We start from the raw sequence: 6,777 nt of genomic DNA on the forward strand, positions 1-6,777 counted from the left end.
TTGAGTATTCATGAACATTGGTAGAATTGTTTAGGGTGGATTCCGAAACCCTAGTGTTTGTTACATCTTGATTCCACTCTTTGATAATTCATCTCTGCCTTTCTTATTCAATTTTAAAGTCCATTTACTTTCATGCAATAGAAATAGGTCACTTCAAACAAATCAACCCCCCCCCCCCCCCCAAAATGTGTGTGTGAGTTGCGTGTTTGACACGTTATGTGTCTTTGTTACTAAATTTTATCTATTTCCATAATTGTTTTGGACTTTTGGTCCGCTTTGTGTTCTTGCATTTTCTGTGCTGAATCCAACCGTATAAAGAACGTGAATTTTGGACGTACGGTTGGAAAGTTATAGGCAAAACATTGGACAGAGGTCGAAACTGAAAAACAGAGAATTCGACTCTGCCCAAAAACGACCGGTCGCTTTTACCTGACGACCGGTCGCTTTTCACGTCAAAACAGAGAATTTCGACTCTGCCCAAAAACGACCGGTCGCTTTTACCTGACGACCGGTCGCTTTTCACGTCAAAATTTGAGTTTCGACTCTGCCCAAAAACGACCGGTCGCTTTTACCTAACGACCGGTCTCCAGACCAAAAACGACCGGTCGCTCTTACCTCACGACCGGTCGCTGGTCACTGTTCACAGCACATTTCCTTTTTTTTTTGTGTTTTGTTTGTTTCTTTTACATTTCTTTACTTTCTTTTTAGTTTTAAATTTGCATTTTTTGCATTGTGGTGTGTTAGTTGAGTGTTCTCTTTGTACTCGAATTAGAACTTATAGGCAACCGACAAGTTCTTCGTGGGATCGACCCCGTACTTACATAATCTATACTTCGATAGATTCGTGCACTTGCGGGTATTTTTAATTGGTTGTTTGCACATTAAATTGTGTCCTTTTAGGAATGCAACAATTTTTGGCGCCGTTGCCGGGGAACTGGCACGGTTGCTTATTTGTTTTGTTTGAGTATATTTAGAGTACTTAATTTTATTTTCATTTTTTCTTTGTTTGTCGTTTCATTTTATTTGAGTTTGTTTTTGTTTCTTCTTATTGCAGGAACACTCTGTTTATGTCCCTTTTGAATTTGGATATTTCATTAGATTGCACAATAGAAGATATCCAAGCTCAAGCTTTGAGAGAAAGGAACATCCAACTAGCTGTGTCTACTCCATTGCCTTTGTCATTCTCACCGTTTTCATCGTCACCAAGCTCACCAAAAGTCGAGTCACCTCCCCCGTCACCAATGGCAGCCGCAGCTGGAATTGTGGAACTTACTATGCAAGAATACTCTTCTCCGCCAACAACTGGACAACCATCTTGCATAGTATATCCCACATCCACTTTGGAGAACTTTGAGTTGAGATCGGGCATGATACACATATTGCCTAAGTTCTTGGGAAATCCTGGAGAAAATCCTAATGCACATATCCTAGACTTTGAGGAAGTGTGTTCCACAATAAAGATCGAAGGCATGAGTAGTGATGAGATAAGAATGAGACTTTTCTCATTTAGTTTGAAGGATACAGCAAAGGAATGGCTTCACTATCTACCTCCAAATTCCATCACAACATGGACAGATCTTGCTTCAAAGTTCTTGCAACATTTTTTCCCAGCACAAAGGACAAATGAACTCCGAAGTCAGATTACTGGAATTCTGCAAAGGCCGGGAGAAAGCTTCCAGGATTATTGGGACCGTTTCAAGAAACTTCTAATCATTTGTCCGCATCATAATGTACAAGCTTGGCTTCTAATGCAGCACTTCTATGAAGGACTTTTTGAAGCGGATCAAAATAATGTGAATGCAGCTGCCGGAGGAACTATAATGACCAAGACTCCAACACAAGTGCGAGAAATATTTGATCTTATTGCTGCAAATGCTCGCCAATATAATTCAAGGCAAAAACCAGTCAGAAAAGGGGAATCCTATGATGTAAGTACCCTTTCTAGTATGGAAGCTCAGATTGCAAACCTAACCAACATGGTGAAGAAATTGGCACCGGGATCATCCAAGGTTTGTGCATTTTGCTCCACAATTGGTCATGACACTGAGGATTGTCCCTTGGCACATGAGGAAGCAAATGCAGTGGGCTCATTTCAGAGAAATCAGTGGCCTAAGAATGATCCTTTCTCACAAACATACAATCCGGGGTGGAGAAATCATCCAAATTTCAGGTGGAGTGACAATTCGAATGTTCAACAAGGGCCAACTCAACCACCTCAAGGGCCAACTCAACCACCTCAAGGCCAACAACATACTCGCCCACCTCATGGTCAAATGCACTACTACAATCCACCACAACCACCACCTCAACCACAATCTACAGGAAAATCTTTGGAAGAACTTGTTGCTTCCATGGCTAGAAACACAGATAGTTTCATCACTGAGGCAAAAAGCTACATGCAGAGGAATGACACCCACATGCAGAAAACGGATAAGGCCATTGCCAATCTAGAAACTCAAGTGGGACAAATTGCTACAGCTTTGAGTCAAAGGGAACCTGGTATGATGCCTAGCCAACCAGTGATTAATCCAACTGGGCGGGAGCATGTTCAAGCAGTTACCTTGAGAACTGGTAAGGTAATTGGTGAAATTAATAGTTCTAAAGATTTAATTCAAAATGTTGATGACATGCAGGTTGAACAAGTGGCTGAGCCTAAAGAAAAGGATGAAAGCAACAAAGAGAAAGATAAGCAAGCAGCTTCTTCATCCGAGTGGATCCCAAAGCATGAACTTGCAAGAAGGGCAAGAAAGGAGAAGGTAAGTCGTGAACCTACTAATGAAGAAATCTTACGTGCTCCTTTTCCTCACAGGCTTATGAGTTCCAAAAAAATTCAACAAGCCAAGGAAATATTGGAAACCTTCAGAAAAGTGCAAGTCAATATTCCTCTCTTGGATGCAATCAAGCAAATTCCGACTTATGCAAAGTTTTTGAAGGACCTTTGCACCAACAAGAGGAGATTCCAAGATCATGAAACGGTTGCACTAACGGAAGAAGCTTCTGCTGTTTTGCAAAGGAAACTCCCTCCCAAATTAAAAGATCCAGGAAGTTTTACAATTCCTTGCATTATTGGAGATAAATTGTTTGACAAAGCTTTACTTGATTTAGGTGCTTCAATTAATCTGATGCCTTATTCTGTTTTTGAAGCCCTTAACTTAGGTGATCTTAAACCAACTTCTGTCAGCATTCAATTGGCGGACCGATCAGTGAGATATCCAAGAGGAATTTTGGAAGATGTACTTGTGAAAGTAAATGATCTCATTTTACCAGCTGACTTTTTGGTGCTAGAAATGGAAGAAACTCCTATTCCGGGTGCGGATCTTCCATTGATTCTTGGCCGCCCTTTCATGGCCACTGCAGATACTGTGATCAATGTTCGACAAGGAACATTGACAATGACAGTTCAAGGGGAAACAATAAAGTTCAAAGTATATGATGCCTTCAAACTTCCCAATGATGAACATGAATGTTTTCGTATTGATACATTGTGTCATATTGTGCAAAATACATTTAATAGTACTCATGGTACAGATTCATTAGAAAAGGTGTTGATACAAAATCCTCAAGTTGCTGAAATTGTTGACGATGAGTTACTTGAGGCTGTGAAATTCCTTGATGCATGTCCAGCCATACCACGTAAGTACACTCCAAATTTTATACCTTTGCCAGTCAATACTGAAAAGACTTGCTATCCCTTCCGATCCTTCTTAGGACATGCCGGGTTCTATAGAAGATTCATAAAAGATTTTTCTAAGATCTCTCAACCATTGTGTAGCTTGCTTGCCAAAGATGCAAATTTTGATTTTAATGATGAATGTTTGGCAGCTTTTCAAAAGCTCAAAACTCTTCTCACAACTGCACCGATCATTATGCCTCCAAATTGGAATTTACCTTTTGAATTAATGTGTGATGCATCTGATTTTGCAGTTGGAGCTGTATTGGGACAAAGAGTTGAGAAGAGATTGCATGCCATATATTATGCAAGCCGTACCCTTAATGATGCTCAGTTGAACTATTCAACTACTGAGAAAGAGCTTTTAGCTGTAATTTTTGCTTTAGAGAAATTTCGTTCGTATTTGATAGGCTCTAAAGTAATTGTTTTTACTGATCATGCAGCTTTGAAATATCTCTTGGCAAAGAAGGAAGCAAAACCAAGATTGATACGATGGGTTTTATTGCTCCAAGAGTTTGATATAGAAATCAGAGATAAGAAGGGATCGGAAAATGTGGTAGCTGACCACCTTAGCCGATTGATCACTAACTCCAATACCGAAGAAGACACTCTTCCTCTTCGTGAATCCTTTCCTGATGAGCAACTTTTTGCATTACAAGTTTCTGACCCATGGTATGCTGACATTATCAATTTTCTTGCTACAGGAAATATACCAAGGGACTTGTCAAGAGGTCAAAAGGACAAATTGCTGAAAACCACCAAGTCCTATGTGTGGGATGACCCATATTTGTGGAAGTATTGTTCGGACTCCGTGATTAGGCGATGTGTTCCCGAGACCGAATCTCAGTCCATACTCACATTTTGTCACTCGAACGCATGTGGTGGCCACTTTGGAGCCAAGAAGACAGCATTAAAAGTTTTGCAAAGTGGATTCTATTGGCCAAGCTTGTTCAAAGATGCCTCACAATTCTGTCTATCTTGTGATAGATGTCAACGGATGGGTAACATTTCATCTCGAAATCAAATGCCTTTAAATCCAATTCTAATTGTTGAAATATTTGATGTATGGGGAATAGATTTCATGGGTCCATTTCCTTCATCTTTTGGAAATCTATTTATTCTACTTGCGGTTGATTATGTTTCAAAATGGGTGGAAGCAATTCCAACCAAGACTAATGATGCGAAAGTTGTTCTTAGCTTTCTTCGAGCCAATATCTTTTGTAGGTTTGGAACACCAAGGGCTATCATTAGTGATGGGGGATCCCATTTTTGCAACCGATCATTTGAGACCCTACTCAAGAAGTATGGCATAACTCACAAGGTGTCCACCCCCTATCACCCTCAAACTAGTGGACAAGTGGAGATTTCTAACAGAGAGGTGAAGCATATATTAGAGAAGACTGTTGGTCCTACTCGAAAGGATTGGTCTTTGCGCCTTAACGATGCTCTCTGGGCCTACCGAACTGCTTACAAAACTCCAATCGGTATGTCTCCATTTCGCTTAATCTTTGGTAAACCTTGTCATTTACCTGTCGAGCTTGAACACAGGGCCCTTTGGGCAATTAAGAAGTACAACTTCGACATGAAGGAAGCAGGAAATATCAGAAGGTTACAACTGAGCGAACTGGACGAGCTTCGCAATGATGCTTATGAGAACGCAAAAATTTACAAGGAAAAAACAAAGGCGTTTCATGATAGGCATATCATTAGGAAGTCGTTTGAAATAGGGCAAAGAGTATTACTCTTTACCTCTAAGTTCAAGCTTTTTCCAGGTAAGCTTCGATCCCGTTGGACGGGCCCGTATATTATTACTAATGTCTACCCTTATGGTGCAGTTGATATCCGACATATTAGCACAGGAAATGAATCGAAGGTTAATGGGCATAGGTTGAAAGTCTACCACGAAAATGTTTTGCATCAAGAAGATGAAGTGCTCCACTTCATTGATGTACCTGCTATGGTGCAAAACTGAGTTGGGAAGGTAAGTCCCAAATTAATCTAAAAAAAAAAATTTATAAAAAAATAAAAATAAAAAAATTAAAAAAAAATAAAAAACCCAGAAAACGACCGGTCGCTTTTCACTTGCGACCGGTCGCGAGTCGCGCAAAATAAAAATTTCAATCTGTGTAAGAGCGACCGGTCTCTTTTGCCTTGCGACCGGTCGCTCGTTGGTATTTTGGAAGAATTAGACTCTGCCTAAAAACGACCGGTCGCTTTTGCCTGACGACCGGTCGCTATTTTGGTTTTCTGAGGAAAATTGAATCTGTTTAAAAGCGACCGGTCGCTTTTGCTTTGCGACCGGTCGCGCTTCGCGAATTTCTTTGTTTTTGAATCTGTTTCAAAGCGACCGGTCGCTTTTCACTCGCGACCGGTCGCTCGTCGCGATTTTTTTTTAAAACCGGTTCCTTTTCTTTTCTTTTCTCTCTTCTCTCTCCTCACTTCTTCTTCTTCCCAGCGACAGAACCCTCTCCCTCTTCGTTTTCTCTCTTCTCCCTCCCTCTACCTCCCTCACAACCCACCCTAATCCTAACCCAAATCACACTTTTCTCACTTAATTTTTCGAGTAGAATCCGTTTTTGGCTTCTATTCCTTGAAATTTCAAGTGTTTTCATCAATTTTGGAGGATTTCAGTTAGGGTTACTGTTCACCCAAGGTAAATTTCGAATTTTTCTTTGAGTTTTCCTTTGATTTTCTTAATCTAATTGCTTTTCTTATTGTTTGTTCGTGATTCTAACTTGTTTTTCTTTGTTTTTGTTGTTGATTGTGGTTTGTGGTTGTGTTGGTGTGATTTTGCTCAATTGGGTATGTTTTTCTCACTCTCAATCTCTTATTTGATTATTATTGTTGTTATTTGTGTTTATTATTGTCTCATTACATTTGTGGTTGAATGTTGGGATTGTGGTTTACATTTTGGAATTTTGGCATAATTGTGCATTGTGATTAATTTTGTGGAATTGTTGAATTTATGCATAATTGTGGTTGAAATTTTGGCTTTGTAAATGCAATTCTGGCATTGTGGTTAAATTGTTGGCATATTGCATGTTTGGGAATTGTGGCATGAATTTTGTTGTTTTCTTGCTTTGTGCATATTGGTTTTTTTTCTTTAG

At 39.8% G+C, this 6,777-nt stretch overlaps 1 non-coding gene across 1 annotated transcript; it reads right to left on the bottom strand.

The window, feature by feature from the left end:
• Positions 1–1,625: 1,625 nt before the first annotated feature.
• On the bottom strand, positions 1,626–1,732 carry LOC148294810 (small nucleolar RNA R71). Its single transcript, XR_015835581.1, has one exon. It is a non-coding gene; the product is annotated as a small nucleolar RNA R71 (small nucleolar RNA).
• Between the last annotated feature and the right edge of the window lie 5,045 nt (positions 1,733–6,777).

The sequence above is a fragment of the Prunus avium genome, chromosome 4 (genome assembly GCF_965620075.1).
Source record: "Prunus avium chromosome 4, drPruAviu1.hap1.1, whole genome shotgun sequence".
NCBI lineage: Eukaryota > Viridiplantae > Streptophyta > Magnoliopsida > Rosales > Rosaceae > Prunus > Prunus avium.